The sequence below is a fragment of the Rutilus rutilus genome (genome assembly GCF_951802725.1).
Source record: "Rutilus rutilus genome assembly, chromosome: 13".
Taxonomy (NCBI): Eukaryota; Metazoa; Chordata; class Actinopteri; order Cypriniformes; family Leuciscidae; genus Rutilus; species Rutilus rutilus.
In genome coordinates, this window is record NC_140218.1 from 8,419,630 (window position 1) to 8,444,409 (window position 24,780).

Here is a 24,780-nt window from a genome sequence, read left to right on the forward strand (position 1 = left end):
TCTAGGACGAGTTCGAAAAAGTAGGTTTTTCGAATGATTCAAAATGGCGGCCATATTTTTATTACGGAAAATGAAGTAATAGGATGCAATCGAATCGGCATGAGCTCAGGAATCAGATGAAAAAAGAATTTTGTTGATTGGCCTTACGGTTCAAAAGTTATTAGCAAAATAAAAGTGAAACTTTGGACAGGTGGTGGCGCTAGAGGGAATGACTTAGAAACACCAAAATTGGTGTATTTAATGTTGGGACTGTCCTCTATCAGAATGTCAAACCAAAACAACTTTCCCGCAATCGGTTCTATGGGCTGCCATAGACGCCCAGTCGGAAGAAGAATAATAATAATAAGAACCGGAACAAACACAATAGGTGCCTCCGCACCTTCGGTGCTTGGCCCCTAAATATAGCTGCAAGCAGCAATTACCGGGGCCAAGCAGAATAAGACGACAAGACATTTCGACATGTTTGAAAGTGTCAGACCAACTGCAACAATGAGCAATTAAAGACATTTAAAGAGGATTTTAGGCAAAATGGCTGAAAAATCATAGAAACAATAATTAAAAATATGATGTAATGGATTATCACTTTCGACCAATAGGTGGTGCAGTTACAAAACTGATGTGATGTGGTCAGAGTGAAGTGACAATGACACATGCAAAGTTTGGTGTCAATATGTCAAGGCATTGCAGACATAAAGCCTGAATAATGCTTTTAGCATCATGCCTCAAATTTGCTGCTGCGCTATACGAAAACGGTTTCGTCAATCGACACGAAATCCATAACTTTCAGTCGGCACGGTCTGGAGATGATATGATTCGATTTTGGTGAAAATCGGACAAACGGTGTAGGAGGAGTTCGAAAAAGTAGGTTTTTAATGAAAATAGCATTTTATTTCACAAAACTGTATTGAAGTCAATGGGAATTTTATGTTTTGTTCTATTATAGCGCCACCAAGAGGCTCAGTCTCACAATTTTTTTTACGTGTCCTCAGAGTGAGCCCATACATATGTGTGTCAGTTTTGGTGAAAAAATCTCAATTTGCTTCAGAGTTATAGGCATTTATATGAAAAAACACGTAAAAAATGACTGACACATGACTTTGTTTGGAATTTACTACCCCTAAACATCAATATTTTCGCATTTGGGCATTGGCGTATAGCTATCGACCTATGTTTCCAAACTTCTGACGGTGGTTTCGTCTCGATCGGACTAGCGGTTTCGAAGATATAGCCAAATGTTTTTTAAGCGCTAAATCACAACGCTACACAAACCGTAAGGCAAAACCTAGCATGTTTGGTATCGTAGGACTCGGCAAGGTTTCAGGAGTCTAATTAGATGAGTCTCGTGAAAATAAGTTGACCACACCCAAAGTTATAAGCATTTGAAAAAAAAAATTCACCACTAGGTGGCGCTGTTTCGAAACTTCTCACGCTCCTTCAGGACAACGTGCTGATGACCCATACCAAGTTTCGTAACAATTCGTTCATGCATTCTTAAAATACAGTATTTTAGCACAAAATTCAAAATGGCCGACAGTCAAAAGGGCCGATATGGTAAAACTGGATATCATACGAATCGGCATATTGCCCTGAATGTAACGATACCAATTTTATGATTTTTGGACAAACTGTTCAGAAGTTATAAGCAAAAATAGCCATTTTTCATATCTCCGGACCAGTAGGTGGCGCTGCGCCGAAACGCAGCATGTTGCCTCAGGTCATGCTTGTGATGACATGTACCAAGTTTGGTCTGAATCCGATAAAGCGTTGCGGAGATACAGCCCTACGACTGTTTTCGCAAGCGCTACGTAAAATTTGTTCGTGCGCTTATTGAAAACGGTTTGACGAATCAATTTGAATTCCATAACTTTTTGTCAGCACTGCCTGAAGATGATCTGGTTCAATTTTCGTGCAAATCGGACAAACCGTCTAGGACGAGTTCGAAAAAGTAGCTTTTTCAGCACATTCAAAATGTCGGCCATATTTTTAAGCCGGAAAATGACGTCATAGGGTGCAATCGAATCGGCATGAGCTCAGGAATAAAAGGAAAAAAGAATTTTGTTGATTGGCCTTACGGTTCAAAAGTTATTAGCAAAATAAAAGTGAAACTTTGGACAGGTGGTGGCGCTAGAGGGAATGACTTAGAAACACAAAAATTGGTGTATTTAATGTTGGGACTGTCCTCTATCAGAATGTCAAACCAAAACAACTTTCCCGCAATCGGTTCTATGGGCTGCCATAGACGCCCAGTCGGAAGAAGAATAATAATAATAAATATAGCTGCAAGCAGCCATTACCGGGGCCAAGCGCAAGTAGATGACAGGATATGCCAACATGGCTGAAGGTGTCCGACCAACTGCAACAATGAGCAATTAAAGACATTTAAAGAGGATTTTAGACGAAATGGCTGAAAAATCATAGAAACAGTCAATAAAAATATGATTTAATGCATTATCACTTTCGACCAATAGGTGGCGCAGTTACAAAACTGATGTGATGTGGTCAGAGTGAAGTGACAATGACACATACAAAGTTTGGTGTCAATATTTCAAGGGATTGCAGAGATAAAGCCTGAATAGTGCTATTAGCATCATGCCTCAACTTTGCTGCTGCGCTATACGAAAACGGTTTGGTCTATCCACACGAAATCCATAACTTTTAGTCGGCACGGTCTGGAGATGATACGATTCGATTTTGGTGAAAATCGGACAAACGGTCTAGGAGGAGTTTGAAAAAGTAGGTTTTGAATGAAAATCAAGATGGCGGAAAGGAAGTTTGGCCAAATAAGGTAAACTTGGTATCTATGTTCTCGGCTTGACCCAAGGAATCTAATAAGACCAGTGGCATTTCAGTAGCCAGATTTATTCAAAAGTTATTAGCCTTTTTGGAAATGTCGTTATAACTTTTGACCACTAGGTGGCGCTGTTTCGAAACTTCTCACGCTCCTTCAGAACATCGTGCTGATGACCCATACCAAGTTTCGTAACAATCCGTTCATGCGTTCTTAAAATACAGCATTTTATCACAAAATTCAAAATGGCCGACAGTCAAAATGGCCGATATGGTAAAATTTGATATCAGTCGACTCGGCATGTTGCCCTGAATCTAACGAGACCAATTTTATGATTTTTGGACAAATTGTTCAGAAGTTATAAGCAAAAATAGCCATTTTTCATATCTCCGGACCAGTAGGTGGCGCTGCGCCGAAACGCAGCATGTAGCCTCAGGTCATGCTTGTGATGACATGTACCAAGTTTGGTCTGAATACGATAAACCGTTGCAGAGATACAGCCTTACGACTGTTTTTGCAGGTGCTACGTAAAATTTGTTCGAGCATTTATCGAAAACGGTTTGACGAATCAATTTGAATTCCATAACTTTTTGTCAGCACTGCCTGAAGATGATCTGGTTCAATTTTCGTGCAAATCGGACAAACCGTCTAGGACGAGTTTGAAAAAGTAGCTTTTTCAGCACATTCAAAATGGCGGCCATATTTATAAGCCGGAAAATGACGTCATAGGGTGCAATCGAATCAGCATGAGCTCAGGAATCAGAGGAAAAAAGAATTTTGTTGATTGGCCTTACGCTTCAAAAGTTATTAGCAAAATAAAAGTGAAACTTTGGACAGGTGGTGGCGCTAGAGGGATTGGTTTTAAGACACCAAATTTGGTATGGTGACTTTTTGGACTGTCCTCTATCATTGTGCCAAATTTCATAACTTTCCCGCAAGCGGTTCTATGGGCTGCCATAGACTCCCATGGCGGAAGAAGAAGAAGAAGAATAATAATAATAATAATAATAATAATAAGAACCGGAACAAAAACAATAGGTGCCTCCGCACCTTCGGTGCTTGGCCCCTAATAATAATAATAAGAACCGGAACAAACACAATAGGTGCCTCCGCACCTTCGGTGCTTGGCCCCTAATAATAAGAACCGGAACAAACACAATAGGTGCCTCCGCACCTTCGGTGCTTGGCCCCTAATAAATATAGCTGCAAGCAGCCATTACCGGGGCCAAGCAGAATAAGACGACAAGACATGGCTGAAGGTGTCAGATCAACTGCAACAATGAGCAATTACAGACATTTAAAGAGGATTTTAGACGAAATGGCTGAAAAATCATAGAAACAGTAATTAAAAATATAATTTAATTGATTATCACTTTCGACAAGTAGGTGGCGCAGTTACAAAACTGATGTGGTCAGAGTGAAGTGACAATGTCACATACAAAGTTTGGTGTCAATATGTCAAGGCATTGCAGAGATAAAGCCTGAATAGTGCTATTGGCATCATGCCTCAACTTTGCTGCTGCGCTATACGAAAATGGTTTCGTCTATCGACAAGAAATCCATAACTTTTAGTCGGCACGGTCTGGAGATGATACGATTAGATTTTGGTGAAAATCGGACAAACGGTCTAGGAGGAGTTTGAAAAAGTAGGTTTTGACTAAAAATCAAGATGGCGGACAGGAAGTTTGGCCAAATAAGGAAAACTTGGTATCTATGTTCTCGGCTTGACCCAAGGAATCTATTAAGCATTTCAATAGCCAGATTTATTCAAAAGTTATTAGCCTTTTTGGAAATTTTGTTACAACTTTTGACCACTAGGTGGCGCTGTCTCGAAATATTTTGGGTACCTTCAGGGGATGGTGCTGATGACACAATCTGAGTTTCGTAATATTAAACCAATGCATTTGTTTAGTATAGCATTTTATTTCACAAAATTGTATGGAAGTCAATGGGAATTTCATGTTTTGTTCTATTATAGCGCCACCAAGAGGCTCAGTCCCACCATTTTTTGTATGTGTCCTCAGAGTGAGCCCATACATATGTGTGTCGATTTTGGTGAAAATATCTCAATTATCTTCGGAGTTATAGACATTTATATGAAAAAACACGTAAAAAATGACTGACACATGACTTTAATTGGAATTTACTACCTCTAGACATCAATATTTTCGCATTTGGGTTTTAACGTTTAGTTAACAAGCTATGATTCCAAACTTCTGACGGTGGTTTCGTCTCGATCGGACAAACGGTTTCGAAGATATCGCCTAATGTTTTTTAAGTGCTAAATCACAACGCTACACAAACCGTAAGGCGAAACCTAGCATATTTGGTATCGTTGGACTCGGCAAGGATTCAGGAGTCTAATGAGATGAGTTTGGTGAAAATAAGTCGACCACACCCAAAGTTATAAGCATTTGAAAAATAAAATTCACCACTAGGTGGCGCTGTTTCGAAACTTCTCACGCTCCTTCAGAACATCGTGCTGATGACCCATACCGAGTTTCGTAACAATCCGTTCATGCGTTCTTAAAATACAGCATTTTAGCACAAAATTCAAAATGGCCGAAAGTCAAAATGGCCGATATGGTAAAATTTTATATCAGTCGACTCGGCATGTTGCCCTGAATCTAACGAGACCAATTTTATGATTTTTGGACAAAATGTTCAGAAGTTATAAGCAAAAATAGCCATTTTACATATCTCCGGACCAGTAGGTGGCGCTGCGCCGAAACGCAGCATGTAGCCTCAGGTCATGCTTGTGATGACATGTACCAATTTTGGTCTGAATCCGATAAAGCGTTGCGGAGATACAGCCCTACGACTGTTTTCGCAAGCGCTACGTAAAATGTGTTCGAGCGTTATTCGAAAACGGTTTGACGAATCAATTTGAATTCCATAACTTTTTGTCAGCACTGCCTGAAGATGATCTGGTTCAATTTTCGTGCAAATTGGACAAATCGTCTAGGACGAGTTCGAAAAAGTAGCTTTTTCAGCCCATTAAAATTGGCGGCAATATTTATAAGCCGGAAAATGACGTCATAGGGTGCAATCGAATCGGCATGAGCTCGGGAATCAGAGGAAAAAAGAATTTTGTTGATTGGCCAAACGGTTCAAAAGTTATTAGCAAAATAAAAGTGAAATTTTGGACAGGTGGTGGCGCTAGAGGGATTGGTTTTAAGACACCAAATTTGGTATGGTGACTTTTCGGACTGTCCTCTATCATTGTGCCAAATTTCATAACTTTCCCGCAATCGGTTCTATGGGCTGCCATAGACTCCCATGGCGGAAGAAGAATAATAATAAATATAGCTGCAAGCAGCAATTATCGGGGCCAAGCGCAAGCAGATGACAGGATATGCCAACATGGCTGAAGGTGTCAGACCATCTGCAACAATGAGCAATTAAATACATTTAAAGAGGATTTTAGGCGAAATGGCTGAAAAATCATATAAAAAGTCATTCAAAATATGATTTGATGGATTATCACTTTCGACCAATAGGTGGCGCAGTTACAAATGTGATGTGATGTGGTCAGAGTGAAGTGACAATGACACATACAAAGTTTGGTGTCAATATGTCAAGGCATTGCAGAGATAAAGCCTGAATAGTGCTTTTAGCATCATGCCTCAAGTTTGCTGCTACGCTATACGAAAACGGTTTCGTCTATAGACACGAAATCCATAACTTTTAGTCAGCACAGTCTGGAGATGATACGATTCGATTTTGCTGAAAATCGGACAAACGGTCTAGGAGGAGTTCGAAAAAGTAGGTTTTGAATGAAAATCAAGATGGCGGACAGGAAGTTTGGCCAAATAAGGAAAACTTGGTATCTATGTTCTCGGCTTGACCCAAGGAATCTATTAAGACCAGTGGCATTTCAGTAGCCAGATTTATTCAAAAGTTATTAGCCTTTTTGGAAATGTTGTTATAACTTTTGACCACTAGGTGGCACTGTCTTGAAATATTTTGGGTACCTTCAGGGAATGGTGCTGATGGCACATTTTGAGTTTTGTAATATTACACCAATGCATTTGTTTAGTATAGCATTTTATTTCACAAAACTGTATTGAAGTCAATGGGAATTTCATGTTTTGTTCTATTATAGCGCTACCAAGAGGCTGAGTCCCACCATTTTTTTTACATGTCCTCAGAGTGAGCTCGTACATATGTGTGTCGATTTTGGTGAAAATATATCAATTCGCTTCGGAGTTATAGACATTTATATGAAAAAACACGTAAAAAATGACTGACACATGACTTTGATTGGATTTTACTACCCCTAAACATCAATATTTTCGCATTTGGGCATTGGTGTATAGCTATCGACCTATGTTTCCAAACTTCTGAAGGTGGTTTCGTCTCGATCGGACTAGCGGTTTCGAAGATATAGCCAAATGTTTTTTAAGCGCTAAATCACAACGCTACACAAACCGTAAGGCAAAACCTAGCATGTTTGGTATCGTGGGACTCGGCAACGATTCAGGACTCTAATGAGATGAGTCTCTTGAAAATAAGTCGACCACACCCAAAGTTATAAGCATTTGGAAGCATTTGGGAAAAAAAATTCACCACTAGGTGGCACTGTTTCGAAACTTCTCAGGCTCCTTCAGGGCATCGTGCTGATGATCCATTCCGAGTTTTGTAACGATATGTTCACGCGCTCATAAAATACAGCATTTTAGCACATAATTCAAAATGGCCGACAGCCAAAATGGCTGATCGGGGAAAATTGGATATCAGTCGACTCAGCATGATGCCCTGAATCTAACGAGACCACTTTTATGATTTTTGGACAAACCATTCAGAAGTTATAAGCAAAAATAGCCATTTTTCATATCTCCGGACCAGTAGGTGGCACTGTGCCGAAACGCAGCATGTTGCCTCAGGTCATGCTTGTGATGAGATGTACCAAGTTTGGTCTTAATATGATAAAGTGTTGAGGAGATACTGGCTTGTGTCTGTTTTCGCAAGCGCTACGTAAAATTTGTTTGCGCGGTATTCGAGAACGGTTTGATGAATCAACACGAATTCCATAACTTTTTGTCGGCATGGTCTGAAGATGATCTGATTCAATTTTCGTGGAAATTGGAGCAACGGCCTAGGAGGAGTTTGAAAAAGTAGGTTTTTCGGAAAATTCAAAATGGCGGAAAAATTATTATGACGAAAAATGACGTCATATGGTGCAATCGAATCGCCCTGAGCTCAGAAATCAGAGGAAAAAAGAATTTTGTTTCTAGCCCTTGTGGTTCAAAAGTTATTAGCATAAACATGAGTGAAACTTTGGACAGTTGGTGGCGCTAGAGGGAATGACTTAGACACACCAAAATTGGTGTATTTAATGTTGGGACTGTCCTCTATCAGAATGTCAAACCATTACAACTTTCCCGCGATCGGTTCTATGGGCTGCCATAGACTCCCAGTCGGAAGAAGGAAGAATAATAATAATAATAATAATAATAATAATAAGAACGGGAACGAAAACAATAGGTGCCTCCGCACCTTCGGTGCTTGGCCCCTAAATATAGCTGCAAGCAGCAATTACCGGGGCCAAGCGCAAGTAGATGACAGGATATGCCAACATGGCTGAAGGTGTCAGACCAACTGCAACAATGAGCAATTAAAGACATTTAAAGAGGATTTTAGACGAAATGGCTGAAAAATCATAGAAACAGTCAATAAAAATATGATTTAATGCATTATCACTTTCGACCAATAGGTGGCGCAGTTACAAAACTGATGTGATGTGGTCAGAGTGAAGTGACAATGACACATACAAAGTTTGGTGTCAATATTTCAAGGGATTGCAGAGATAAAGCCTGAATAGTGCTATTAGCATCATGCCTCAACTTTGCTGCTGCGCTATACGAAAACAGTTTGGTCTATCCACACGAAATCCATAACTTTTAGTCGGCACGGTCTGGAGATGATACGATTCGATTTTGGTGAAAATCGGACAAACGGTCTAGGAGGAGTTCGAAAAAGTAGGTTTTGAATGAAAATCAAGATGGCGGACAGGAAGTTTGGCCAAATAAGGTAAACTTGGTATCTATGTTCTCGGCTTGAACCAAGGAATCTATTAAGACCAGTGGCATTTCAGTAGCCAGATTTATTCAAAAGTTATTAGCCTTTTTGGAAATGTTGTTATAACTTTTGACCACTAGGTGGCGCTGTTTCGAAACTTCTCACGCTCCTTCAGAACATCATGCTGATGACCCATACCAAGTTTCGTAACAATCCGTTCATGCGTTCTTAAAATACAGCATTTTAGCACAAAATTCAAAATGGCCGACAGTCAAAATGGCCGATATGGTAAAATTTTATATCAGTCGACTCGACATGTTGCCCTGAATCTAACGAGACCAATTTTATGATTTTTGGACAAATTGTTCAGAAGTTATAAGCAAAAATAGCCATTTTTCATATCTCCGGACCAGTAGGTGGCGCTGCGCCGAAACGCAGCAAGTAGCCTCAGGTCATGCTTGTGATGACATGTACCAATTTTGGTCTGAATCCGATAAAGCGTTGCGGAGATACGGCCTTACATCTGTTTTCGCAAGCGCTACGTAAAATGTATTCGTGGGTTTATCGAAAACTGTTAAGCGAATCAACTTGAATTCCATAACTTTTTGTCAGCACTGCCTGAAGATGATCTGGTTCAATTTTCGTGCAAATCGGACAAACCGTCTAGGACGAGTTTGAAAAAGTAGGTTTTTCGAATGATTCAAAATGGCGGCCATATTGTTATGACGCAAAATGACTTCATAGGGTGCAATCGAATTGGCATGAGCTCAGGAATCAGAGGAAAAAAGAATTTTGTTGATTGGCATTACAGTTCAAAAGTTATTAGCATAATAAAAGTGAAATTTTGGACAGTTGGTGGCGCTAGAGGGATTGGTTTTAAGACACCAAAGTTGCTATGGTGACTTTTCAGATGGTCATCTACCAGTGTGCCAAATTTCATAACTTTCCCGCAAGCGGTTCTATGGGCTGCCATAGACTCCCAGAGCGGAATAATAATAATAATAAATATAGCTGCAAGCAGCAATTACCGGGGCCAAGCGCAAGTAGATGACAGGATATGCCAACATGGCTGAAGGTGTCAGACCAACTGCAACAATGAGCAATTAAAGACATTTAAAGAGGATTTTAGACGAAATGGCTGAAAAATCATAGAAACAGTCAATAAAAATATGATTTAATGCATTATCACTTTCGACCAATAGGTGGCGCAGTTACAAAACTGATGTGATGTGGTCAGAGTGAAGTGACAATGACAAGCCGTAAAAAGTTTGGTGTCAATATTTCAAGGGATTGCAGAGATAAAGCCTGAATAGTGCTATTAGCATCATGCCTCAACTTTGCTGCTGCGCTATACGAAAACGGTTTGGTCTATCCACACGAAATCCATAACTTTTAGTCGGCACGGTCTGGAGATGATACGATTCGATTTTGGTGAAAATCGGACAAACGGTCTAGGAGGAGTTTGAAAAAGTAGGTTTTGAATGAAAATCAAGATGGCGGACAGGAAGTTTGGCCAAATAAGGTAAACTTGGTATCTATGTTCTCGGCTTGACCCAAGGAATCTATTAAGACCAGTGGCATTTCAGTAGCCAGATTTATTCAAAAGTTATTAGCCTTTTTGGAAATGTCGTTATAACTTTTGACCACTAGGTGACGCTGTTTCGAAACTTCTCACGCTCCTTCAGAACATCGTGCTGATGACCCATACCAAGTTTCGTAACAATCCGTTCATGCGTTCTTAAAATACAGCATTTTAGCACAAAATTCAAAATGGCCGACAGTCAAAATGGCCGATATGGTAAAATTTGATATCAGTCGACTCGGCATGTTGCCCTGAATCTAACGAGACCAATTTTATGATTTTTGGACAAATTGTTCAGAAGTTATAAGCAAAAATAGCCATTTTTCATATCTCCGGACCAGTAGGTGGCGCTGCGCCGAAACGCAGCATGTAGCCTCAGGTCATGCTTGTGATGACATGTACCAAGTTTGGTCTGAATACGATAAACCGTTGCAGAGATACAGCCTTACGACTGTTTTTGCAGGTGCTACGTAAAATTTGTTCGAGCGTTTATCGGAAACGGTTTGACGAATCAATTTGAATTCCATAACTTTTTGTCAGCACTGCCTGAAGATGATCTGGTTCAATTTTCGTGCAAATCGGACAAACCGTCTAGGACGAGTTCGAAAAAGTAGCTTTTTCAGCACATTCAAAATGGCGGCCATATTTATAAGCCGGAAAATGACGTCATAGGGTGCAATCGAATCAGCATGAGCTCAGGAATCAGATGAAAAAAGAATTTTGTTGATTGGCCTTACGCTTCAAAAGTTATTAGCAAAATAAAAGTGAAAATTTGGACAGGTGGTGGCGCTAGAGGGATTGGTTTTAAGACACCAAATTTGGTATGGTGACTTTTTGGACTGTCCTCTATCATTGTGCCAAATTTCATAACTTTCCCGCAAGCGGTTCTATGGGCTGCCATAGACTCCCATGGCGGAAGAAGAAGAAGAAGAATAATAATAATAATAATAAATATAGCTGCAAGCAGCCATTACCGGGGCCAAGCAGAATAAGACGACAAGACATGGCTGAAGGTGTCAGATCAACTGCAACAATGAGCAATTACAGACATTTAAAGAGGATTTTAGACGAAATGGCTGAAAAATCATAGAAACAGTAATTACAAATATAATTTAATTGATTATCACTTTCGACAAGTAGGTGGCGCAGTTACAAAACTGATGTGGTCAGAGTGAAGTGACAATGTCACATACAAAGTTTGGTGTCAAATATGTCAAGGCATTGCAGAGATAAAGCCTGAATAGTGCTATTGGCATCATGCCTCAACTTTGCTGCTGCGCTATACGAAAATGGTTTCGTCTATCGACAAGAAATCCATAACTTTTAGTCGGCACGGTCTGGAGATGATACGATTAGATTTTGGTGAAAATCGGACAAACGGTCTAGGAGGAGTTTGAAAAAGTAGGTTTTGACTGAAAATCAAGATGGCGGACAGGAACCTAGGCCAAATAAGGAAAACTTGGTATCTATGTTCTCGGCTTGACCCAAGGAATCTATTAAGCATTTCAATAGCCAGATTTATTCAAAAGTTATTAGCCTTTTTGGAAATTTTGTTACAACTTTTGACCACTAGGTGGCGCTGTCTCGAAATATTTTGGGTACCTTCAGGGGATCTGAGTTTCGTAATATTAAACCAATGCATTTGTTTAGTATAGCATTTTATTTCACAAAATTGTATGGAAGTCAATGGGAATTTCATGTTTTGTTCTATTATAGCGCCACCAAGAGGCTCAGTCCCACCATTTTTTGTATGTGTCCTCAGAGTGAGCCCATACATATGTGTGTCGATTTTGGTGAAAATATCTCAATTATCTTCGGAGTTATAGACATTTATATGAAAAAACACGTAAAAAATGACTGACACATGACTTTAATTGGAATTTACTACCTCTAGACATCAATATTTTCGCATTTGGGCTTTAACGTATAGTTAACAAGCTATGATTCCAAACTTCTGACGGTGGTTTCGTCTCGATCGGACAAACGGTTTCGAAGATATCGCCTAATGTTTTTTAAGTGCTAAATCACAACGCTACACAAACCGTAAGGCGAAACCTAGCATATTTGGTATCGTTGGACTCGGCAAGGATTCAGGAGTCTAATGAGATGAGTTTGGTGAAAATAAGTCGACCACACCCAAAGTTATAAGCATTTGAAAAATAAAATTCACCACTAGGTGGCGCTGTTTCAAAACTTCTCACGCTCCTTCAGAACATCGTGCTGATGACCCATACCGAGTTTCGTAACAATCCGTTCATGCGTTCTTAAAATACAGTATTTTAGCACAAAATTCAAAATGGCCGACAGTCAAAATGGCCGATATGGTAAAATTTGATATCAGTCGACTCGGCATGTTGCCCTGAATCTAACGAGACCAATTTTATGATTTTTGGACAAACTGTTCAGAAGTTATAAGCAAAAATAGCCATTTTTCATATCTCCGGACCAGTAGGTGGCGCTGCGCCGAAACGCAGCATGTAGCCTCAGGTCATGCTTGTGATGACATGTACCAATTTTGGTCTGAATCCGATAAAGCGTTGCGGAGATACAGCCCTACGACTGTTTTCGCAAGTGCTACGTAAAATGTGTTCGAGCGTTATTCGAAAACGGTTTGACGAATCAATTTGAATTCCATAACTTTTTGTCAGCACTGCCTGAAGATGATCTGGTTCAATTTTCGTGCAAATCGGACAAACCGTATAGGACGAGTTCGAAAAAGTAGCTTTTTCAGCCCATTAAAAATGGCGGCCATATTTATAAGCCGGAAAATGACGACATAGGGTGCAATCGAATCGGCATGAGCTCGGGAATCAGAGGAAAAAAGAATTTTGTTGATTGGCCAAACGGTTCAAAAGTTATTAGCAAAATAAAAGTGAAATTTTGGACAGGTGGTGGCGCTAGAGGGATTGGTTTTAAGACACCAAACTTGGTATGGTGACTTTTTGGACTGTCCTCTATCATTGTGCCAAATTTCATAACTTTCCCGCAATCGGTTCTATGGGCTGCCATAGACTCCCATGGCGGAAGAAGAATAATAATAATAAATATAGCTGCAAGCAGCAATTACCGGGGCCAAGCAGAATAAGACGACAAGACATTTCGACATGTTTGAAAGTGTCAGACCAACTGCAACAATGAGCAATTAAAGACATTTAAAGAGGATTTTAGGCAAAATGGCTGAAAAATCATAGAAACAATAATTAAAAATAATTTGTAATGGATTATCACTTTCAACCAATAGGTGGTGCAGTTTCAAAACTGATGTGATGTGGTCAGAGTGAAGTGACAATGACACATGCAAAGTTTGGTGTCAATATGTCAAGGCATTGCAGACATAAAGCCTGAATAATGCTTTTAGCATCATGCCTCAAATTTGCTGCTGCGCTATACGAAAACGGTTTCGTCAATTGACACGAAATCCATAACTTTTAGTCGGCACAGTCTGGAGATGATACAATTCGATTTTGGTGAAAATCGGACAAACGGTGTGGGAGGAGTTCGAAAAAGTAGATTTTGAATGAAAATAGCATTTTATATCACAAAACTGTATTGAAGTCAATGGGAATTTCATGTTTTGTTCTATTATAGCGCCACCAAGAGGCTCAGTCCCACAATTTTTTTTACGTGTCCTCAGAGTGAGCCCATACATATGTGTGTCAGTTTTGGTGAAAATATCTCAATTTGCTTTAGAGTTATAGACATTTATATGAAAAAACACGTAAAAAATGACTGACACAAGACTTTGTTTGAATTTTACTACCCCTAAACATCAATATTTTCGCATTTGGGCATTGGCGTATAGCTATCGACCTATGTTTCCAAACTTCTGACGGAGGTTTCGTCTCGATCGGACAATCGGTTTCGAAGATATAGCCAAATGTTTTTTAAGCGCTAAATCACAACGCTACACAAACCGTAAGGCGAAACCTAGCATGTTTGGTATCGTAGGACTCGGCAAGGTTTCAGGATACTAATTAGATGAGTCTCGTGAAAATAAGTCGACCACACCCAAAGTTATAAGCGTTTGAAAAAAAAAATTCACCACTAGGTGGCGCTGTTTCGAAACTTCTCAGGCTCATTCAGGGCATTGTGCTGATGACCCATACCACGTTTCGTAACAATCTGTTCATGCGTTCATAAAATACAGAATTTTAGCACAAAATTCAAAATGGCCGACAGCCAAAATGACCGATATGGTCAAATTGGATATCAGTCGACTCGGCATGTTGCCCTGAATCTAACGAGACCAATTGTATGATTTTTGGACAAACTGTTCAGAAGTTATAAGCAAAAATAGCCATTTTTCATAACTCCGGACCAGTAGGTGGCGCTGCGCCGAAACACAGCATGTAGCCTCAGGTCATGCTTGTGAGTACAAGTACCAAGTTTGGTCTGAATACGATAAACCGTTGCGGAGATACGGCCTTACGACTGTTTTTGCTAGCGCTACGTAAAATGTATTTGTGCGTTTATTGAAAACGGTTTGACGAATCCATTTGAATTCCATAACTTTTTGTCAGCACTACCTGAAGATGATCTGGTTCAATTTTCGTGCAAATCGGACAAACCGTCTAGGACGAGTTCGAAAAAGTAGCTTTTTTTGAAAATTCAAGATGGCGGCCATATTTTTATGACGTCAAATGACGTCATAGGGTGCAATCGAATCGCCATGAGCTCAGGAATCAGAGGAAAAAAGAATTTCGCTGATTGGCCTTACGGTTCAAAAGTTATTAGCAAAATAAAAGTGAAACTTTGGACAGGTGGTGGCGCTAGAGGGAATGACTTAGAAACACCAAAATTGGTGTATTTAATGTTGAGACGGTCCTCTATCAGAATGTCAAACCAAAACAACTTTCCCGCAATCGGTTCTATGGGCTGCCATAGACTCCCATGGCGGAAGAATAATAATAATAAATATAGCTGCAAGCAGCCATTACCGGGGCCAAGCGCAAGTAGATGACAGGATATGCCAACATGGCTGAAGGTGTCAGACCAACTGCAACAATGAGCAATTAAAGACATTTAAAGAGGATTTTAGACGAAATGGCTGAAAAATCATAGAAACAGTCAATAAAAATATGATTTAATGCATTATCACTTTCGACCAATAGGTGGCGCAGTTACAAAACTGATGTGATGTGGTCAGAGTGAAGTGACAATGACACATACAAAGTTTGGTGTCAATATTTCAAGGGATTGCAGAGATAAAGCCTGAATAGTGCTATTAGCATCATGCCTCAACTTTGCTGCTGCGCTATACGAAAACGGTTTGGTCTATCCACACGAAATCCATAACTTTTAGTCGGCACGGTCTGGAGATGATACGATTCGATTTTGGTGAAAATCGGACAAACGGTCTAGGAGGAGTTTGAAAAAGTAGGTTTTGAATGAAAATCAAGATGGCGGACAGGAAGTTTGGCCAAATAAGGTAAACTTGGTATCTATGTTCTCGGCTTGACCCAAGGAATCTAATAAGACCAGTGGCATTTCAGTAGCCAGATTTATTCAAAAGTTATTAGCCTTTTTGGAAATGTCGTTATAACTTTTGACCACTAGGTGGCGCTGTTTCGAAACTTCTCACGCTCCTTCAGAACATCGTGCTGATGACCCATACCAAGTTTCGTAACAATCCGTTCATGCGTTCTTAAAATACAGCATTTTAGCACAAAATTCAAAATGGCCGACAGTCAAAATGGCCGATATGGTAAAATTTGATATCAGTCGACTCGGCATGTTGCCCTGAATCTAACGAGACCAATTTTATGATTTTTGGACAAATTGTTCAGAAGTTATAAGCAAAAATAGCCATTTTTCATATCTCCGGACCAGTAGTTGGCGCTGCGCCGAAACGCAGCATGTAGCCTCAGGTCATGCTTGTGATGACATGTACCAAGTTTGGTCTGAATACGATAAACCGTTGCAGAGATACAGCCTTACGACTGTTTTTGCAGGTGCTACGTAAAATTTGTTCGAGCATTTATCGAAAACGGTTTGACGAATCAATTTGAATTCCATAACTTTTTGTCAGCACTGCCTGAAGATGATCTGGTTCAATTTTCGTGCAAATCGGACAAACCGTCTAGGACGAGTTCGAAAAAGTAGCTTTTTCAGCACATTCAAAATGGCGGCCATATTTATAAGCCGGAAAATGACGTCATAGGGTGCAATCGAATCAGCATGAGCTCAGGAATCAGAGGAAAAAAGAATTTTGTTGATTGGCCTTACGCTTCAAAAGTTATTAGCAAAATAAAAGTGAAACTTTGGACAGGTGGTGGCGCTAGAGGGATTGGTTTTAAGACACCAAATTTGGTATGGTGACTTTTTGGACTGTCCTCTATCATTGTGCCAAATTTCATAACTTTCCCGCAAGCGGTTCTATGGGCTGCCATAGACTCCCATGGCGGAAGAAGAAGAAGAAGAATAATAATAATAATAATAATAATAATAAGAACCGGAACAAAAACAATAGGTGCCTCCGCACCTTCGGTGCTTGGCCCCTAATAATAATAATAATAAATATAGCTGCAAGCAGCCATTACCGGGGCCAAGCGCAAGTAGATGACAGGATATGCCAACATGGCTGAAGGTGTCCGACCAACTGCAACAATGAGCAATTAAAGACATTTAAAGAGGATTTTAGACGAAATGGCTGAAAAATCATAGAAACAGTCAATAAAAATATGATTTAATGCATTATCACTTTCGACCAATAGGTGGCGCAGTTACAAAACTGATGTGATGTGGTCAGAGTGAAGTGACAATGACACATACAAAGTTTGGTGTCAATATTTCAAGGGATTGCAGAGATAAAGCCTGAATAGTGCTATTAGCATCATGCCTCAACTTTGCTGCTGCGCTATACGAAAACGGTTTGGTCTATCCACACGAAATCCATAACTTTTAGTCGGCACGGTCTGGAGATGATACGATTCGATTTTGGTGAAAATCGGACAAACGGTCTAGGAGGAGTTTGAAAAAGTAGGTTTTGAATGAAAATCAAGATGGCGGAAAGGAAGTTTGGCCAAATAAGGTAAACTTGGTATCTATGTTCTCGGCTTGACCCAAGGAATCTAATAAGACCAGTGGCATTTCAGTAGCCAGATTTATTCAAAAGTTATTAGCCTTTTTGGAAATGTCGTTATAACTTTTGACCACTAGGTGGCGCTGTTTCGAAACTTCTCACGCTCCTTCAGAACATCGTGCTGATGACCCATACCAAGTTTCGTAACAATCCGTTCATGCGTTCTTAAAATACAGCATTTTATCACAAAATTCAAAATGGCCGACAGTCAAAATGGCCGATATGGTAAAATTTGATATCAGTCGACTCGGCATGTTGCCCTGAATCTAACGAGACCAATTTTATGATTTTTGGACAAATTGTTCAGAAGTTATAAGCAAAAATAGCCATTTTTCATATCTCCGGACCAGTAGGTGGCGCTGCGCCGAAACGCAGCATGTAGCCTCAGGTCATGCTTGTGATGACATGTACCAAGTTTGGTCTGAATACGATAAACCGTTGCAGAGATACAGCCTTACGACTGTTTTTGCAGGTGCTACGTAAAATTTGTTCGAGCATTTATCGAAAACGGTTTGACGAATCAATTTGAATTCCATAACTTTTTGTCAGCACTGCCTGAAGATGATCTGGTTCAATTTTCGTGCAAATCGGACAAACCGTCTAGGACGAGTTTGAAAAAGTAGCTTTTTCAGCACATTCAAAATGGCGGCCATATTTATAAGCCGGAAAATGACGTCATAGGGTGCAATCGAATCAGCATGAGCTCAGGAATCAGAGGAAAAAAGAATTTTGTTGATTGGCCTTACGCTTCAAAAGTTATTAGCAAAATAAAAGTGAAACTTTGGACAGGTGGTGGCGCTAGAGGGATTGGTTTTAAGACACCAAATTTGGTATGGTGACTTTTTGGACTGTCCTCTATCATTGTGCCAAATTTCATAACTTTCCCGCAAGCGGTTCTATGGGCTGCCATAGACTCCCATGGCGGAAGAAGAAGAAGAAGAATAATAATAATAAATATAGCTGCAAGCAGCCATTACCGGGGCCAAGCGCAAGTAGATGACAGGATATGCCAACATGGCTGAAGGTGTCAGACCAACTGCAACAATGAGCAATTAAAGACATTTAAAGAGGATTTTAGACGAAATGGCTGAAAAATCATAGAAACAGTCAATAAAAATATGATTTAATGCATTATCACTTTCGACCAATAGGTGGCGCAGTTACAAAACTGATGTGATGTGGTCAGAGTGAAGTGACAATGACACATACAAAGTTTGGTGTCAATATTTCAAGGGATTGCAGAGATAAAGCCTGAATAGTGCTATTAGCATCATGCCTCAACTTTGCTGCTGCGCTATACGAAAACGGTTTGGTCTATCCACACGAAATCCATAACTTTTAGTCGGCACGGTCTGGAGATGATACGATTCGATTTTGGTGAAAATCGGACAAACGGTCTAGGAGGAGTTTGAAAAAGTAGGTTTTGAATGAAAATCAAGATGGCGGACAGGAAGTTTGGCCAAATAAGGTAAACTTGGTATCTATGTTCTCGGCTTGACCCAAGGAATCTAATAAGACCAGTGGCATTTCAGTAGCCAGATTTATTCAAAAGTTATTAGCCTTTTTGGAAATGTCGTTATAACTTTTGACCACTAGGTGGCGCTGTTTCGAAACTTCTCACGCTCCTTCAGAACATCGTGCTGATGACCCATACCAAGTTTCGTAACAATCCGTTCATGCGTTCTTAAAATACAGCATTTTATCACAAAATTCAAAATGGCCGACAGTCAAAATGGCCGATATGGTAAAATTTGATATCAGTCGACTCGGCATGTTGCCCTGAATCTAACGAGACCAATTTTATGATTTTTGGACAAATTGTTCAGAAGTTATAAGCAAAAATAGCCATTTTTCATATCTCCGGACCAGTAGGTGGCGCTGCGCCGAAACGCAGTATGTAGCCTCAGGTCATGCTTGTGATGACATGTACCAAGTTTGGTCTGAATACGATAAACCGTTGCAGAGATACAGCCTTACGACTGTTTTTGCAGGTGCTACGTAAAATTTGTTCGAGCATTTATCGAAAACGGTTTGACGAATCAATTTGAATTCCATAACTTTTTGTCAGCACTGCCTGAAGATGATCTGGTTCAATTTTCGTGCAAATCGGACAAACCGTCTAGGACGAGTTCGAAAAAGTAGCTTTTTCAGCACATTCAAAATGGCGGCCATATTTATAAGCCGGAAAATGACGTCATAGGGTGCAATCGAATCAGCATGAGCTCAGGAATCAGAGGAAAAAAGAATTTTGTTGATTGGCCTTACGCTTCAAAAGTTATTAGCAAAATAAAAGTTAAACTTTGGACAGGTGGTGGCGCTAGAGGGATTGGTTTTAAGACACCAAATTTGGTATGGTGACTTTTTGGACTGTCCTCTATCATTGTGCCAAATTTCATAACTTTCCCGCAAGCGGTTCTATGGGCTGCCATAGACTCCCATGGCGGAAGAAGAAGAAGAAGAATAATAATAATAATAATAATAATAATAAGAACCGGAACAAAAACAATAGGTGCCTCCGCACCTTCGGTGCTTGGCCCCTAATAATAATAATAATAAGAACCGGAACAAAAACAATAGGTGCCTCCGCACCTTCGGTGCTTGGCCCCTAATAATAATAAGAACCGGAACAAAAACAATAGGTGCCTCCGCACCTTCGGTGCTTGGCCCCTAATAATAATAATAATAAGAAACGGAACAGATACAATAGGTGCCTCCGCACCTTCGGTGCTTGGCCCCTAATAATAATAATAATAAGAACGCGAACAAAAACAATAGGTGCCTCTGCACCTTCGGTGCTTGGCCCCTAATAATAATAAGAACCGGAACAAACACAATAGGTGCCTCCGCACCTTCGGTGCTTGGCCCCTAAATATAGCTGCAAGCAGCAATTATCGGGGCCAAGCGCAAGCAGATGACAGGATATGCCAACATGGCTGAAGGTGCCAGACCAACTGCAACAATGAGCAATTAAAGACATTTAGAGAGGATTTTAGGCGAAATGGCTGAAAAATCATATAAAAAGTCATTCAGAATATGATTTAATGGATTATCACTTTCGACCAATAGGTGGAGCAGTTACAAAACTGATGTGATGTGGTCAGAGTGAAGTGACAATGACATATACAAAGTTTGGTGTCAATATTTCAAGGGATTTCAGAGATAAAGCCTGAATAGTGCTTTTGGCATCATGCCTCAACTTTGCTGCTGCGCTATACGAAAACGGTTTCGTCTATCGACACGAAATCCATAACTATTAGTCGGCACAGTCTGGAGATGATACGATTCGATTTTGGTGAAAATCGGACAAACAGTCTAGGAGGAGTTCGAAAAAGTAGGTTTTGAATGAAAATCAAGATGGCGGACAGGAAGTTTGGCCAAATAAGGAAAACTTGGTATCTATGTTCTCGGCTTGACCCAGGGAATCTATTAAGACCAGTGGGATTTCAATAGCCAGATGTATTCAAAAGTTATTATCAGTTTTCTAAATTTTGTTATAACTTTTGACCAATAGGTGGCGCTGTCTCGAAATATTTTGAGTACTTTCAGGGGATGGTGCTGATGGCACATTCTGAGTTTCGTAATATTACACCAATGCATTTGTTTAGTATAGCATTTTATTTCACAAAACTGTATTGAAGTCAATGGGAATTGCATGTTTTGTTCTATTATAGCACCACCAAGAGGCTGAGTCCCACCATTTTTTTTACGTGTCCTCAGAGTGAGCCCATACATATGTGTGTCGATTTTGGTGAAAATATCTCAATTCGCTTCGGAGTTATAGACATTTATATGAAAAAACACGTAAAAAATGACTGACACATGACTTTGATTGGAATTTACTACCCCTAAACATCAATATTTTTGCATTTGGGCATTGGCGTATAGCTATCGACCTATGTTTCCAAACTTCTGACGGTGGTTTCGTCTTGATCGGACTAGCGGTTTCAAAGATATAGCCAAATGTTTTTTAAGCGCTAAATCACAACACTACACAAACCGTAAGGCGAAACCTAGCATGTTTGGTATCGTGGGACTCGGCAATGATTCAGGACTCTAATGAGATGAGTCTCGTGAAAATAAGTCGACCACACCCAAAGTTATAAGCATTTGGAAGCATTTGGTGAAAAAAATTCACCACTAGGAGGCACTGTTTCGAAACTTCTCAGGCTCCTTCAGGGCATCGTGCTGATGATCCATTCCGAGTTTTGTAACGATACGTTCACGCGTTCATAAAATACAGCATTTTAGCACATAATTTAAAATGGCCGACAGCCAAAATGGCTGATCAGGGAAAATTGGATATCAGTCGACTCAGCATGACGCCCTGAATCTAACGAGACCACTTTTATGATTTTTGGACAAACCATTCAGAAGTTATAAGCAAAAATAGCCATTTTTCATATCTCCGGACCAGTAGGTGGCACTGCGCCGAAACGCAGCATGTTGCCTCAGGTCATGCTTGTGATGAGATGTACCAAGTTTGGTCTGAATACGATAAACCGTTGCGGAGATACTGGCTTGTGTCTGTTTTCGCAAGCGCTACATAAAATTTGTTTGCGCGGTATTCGAGAACGGTTTGACGAATCAACACGAATTGCATAACTTTTTGTCGGCATGGTCTGAAGATGATCTGATTCAATTTTCGTGGAAATTGGAGCAACGGCCTAGGAGGAGTTCGAAAAAGTAGCTTTTTCGGAAAATTCAAAATGGCGGAAAAATTATAATGACGGAAAATGACGTCATATGGTGCAATCGAATCGCCATGAGCTCACGAATCAGAGGAAAAAAGAATTTTGTTTCTAGCCCTTGTGGTTCAAAAGTTATTAGCAGAAACATGAGTGAAACTTTGGACAGTTGGTGGCGCTAGAGGGAATGACTTAGACACACCAAAATTGGTGTATTTAATGTTGGGACTGTCCTCTATCAGAATGTCAAACCATTACAACTTTCCCGCAATCGGTTCTATGGGCTGCCATAGACTCCCAGTCGGAACAATGAAGAATAATAATAATAATAAGAAGAACGCGAACGAAAACAATAGGTGCCTCCGCACCTTCGGTGCTTGGCCCCTAATAAGAACGCGAACGGATACAATAGGTGCCTCCGCACCTTCGGTGCTTGGCCCCTAATAAATATAGCTGCAAGCAGCCATTATCGGGGCCAAGCGCAAGCAGATGACAGGATATGCCAACATGGCTGAAGGTGTCAGACCATCTGCAACAATGAGCAATTAAAGAAATTTAAAGAGGATTTTAGGCGAAATGGCTGAAAAATCATATAAAAAGTCATTCAAAATATGATTTAATGGATTATCACTTTCGACCAATAGGTGGCGCAGTTACAAATGTGATGTGATGTGGTCAGAGTGAAGTGACAATGACACATACAAAGTTTGGTGTCAATATGTCAAGGCATTGCAGAGATAAAGCCTGAATAGTGCTTTTAGCATCATGCCTCAAGTTTGCTGCTACGCTATACGAAAACGGTTTCGTCTATAGACAAGAAATCCATAACTTTTAGTCAGCACAGTCTGGAGATGATACGATTCGATTTTGGTGAAAATCGGACAAACGGTCTAGGAGGAGTTCGAAAAAGTAGGTTTTGAATGAAAATCAAGATGGCGGACAGGAAGTTTGGCCAAATAAGGAAAACTTGGTATCTATGTTCTCGGCTTGACCCAAGGAATCTATTAAGACCAGTGGCATTTCAGTAGCCAGATTTATTCAAAAGTTATTAGCCTTTTTGGAAATGTTGTTATAACTTTTGACCACTAGGTGGCACTGTCTTGAAATATTTTGGGTACCTTCAGGGAATGGTGCTGATGGCACATTTTGAGTTTCGTAATATTACACCAATGCATTTGTTTAGTATAGCATTTTATTTCACAAAACTGTATTGAAGTCAATGGGAATTTCATGTTTTGTTCTATTATAGCGCTACCAAGAGGCTGAGTCCCACCATTTTTTTTACATGTCCTCAGAGTGAGCTCGTACATATGTGTGTCGATTTTGGTGAAAATATCTCAATTCGCTTCGGAGTTATAGACATTTATATGAAAAAACACGTAAAAAATGACTGACACATGACTTTGATTGGAATTTACTACCCCTAAACATCAATATTTTCGCATTTGGGCATTGGCGTATAGCTATCGACCTATGTTTCCAAACTTCTGAAGGTGGTTTCGTCTCGATCGGACTAGCGGTTTCGAAGATATAGCCAAATGTTTTTTAAGCGCTAAATCACAACGCTACACAAACCGTAAGGCAAAACCTAGCATGTTTGGTATCGTGGGACTCGGCAACGATTCAGGACTCTAATGAGATGAGTCTCGTGAAAATAAGTCGACCACACCCAAAGTTATAAGCATTTGGAAGCATTTGGGAAAAAAAATTCACCACTAGGTGGCACTGTTTCGAAACTTCTCAGGCTCCTTCAGGACATCGTGCTGATGACCCATACCGAGTTTCGTAACGATAGGTTCATGCATTCCTAAAATACAGCATTTTAGCACATAATTCAAAATGGCCGACAGCCAAAATGGCTGATCTGGGAAAATTGGATATCAGTCGACTCAGCATGATGCCCTGAATCTAACAAGACCACTGTTATGATTTTTGGACAAACCATTCAGAAGTTATAAGCAAAAACAGCCATTTTTCATATCTCCGGACCAGTAGGTGGCACTGCGCCGAAACGCAGCATGTAGGCTCAGGTCATGCTTGTGATGATATGTGCTTAGTTTGGTGTGAATACGATAAAGCGTTGCGGAGATACAGGCTTGTGTCTGTTTTCGCAAGCGCTACATAAAATTTGTTTGCGCGGTATTCGAGAACGGTTTGACGAATCAACACGAATTGCATAACTTTTTGTCGGCATGGTCTGAAGATGATCTGATTCAATTTTCGTGGAAATTGGAGCAACGGCCTAGGAGGAGTTCGAAAAAGTAGCTTTTTCGGAAAATTCAAAATGGCGGAAAAATTATAATGACGGAAAATGACGTCATATGGTGCAATCGAATCGCCATGAGCTCACGAATCAGAGGACAAAAGAATTTTGTTTCTAGCCCTTGTGGTTCAAAAGTTATTAGCAGAAACATGAGTGAAACTTTGGACAGTTGGTGGCGCTAGAGGGAATGACTTAGACACACCAAAATTGGTGTATTTAATGTTGGGACTGTCCTCTATCAGAATGTCAAACCATTACAACTTTCCCGCAATCGGTTCTATGGGCTGCCATAGACTCCCAGTCGGAACAATGAAGAATAATAATAATAAATATAGCTGCAAGCAGCAATTACCGGGGCCA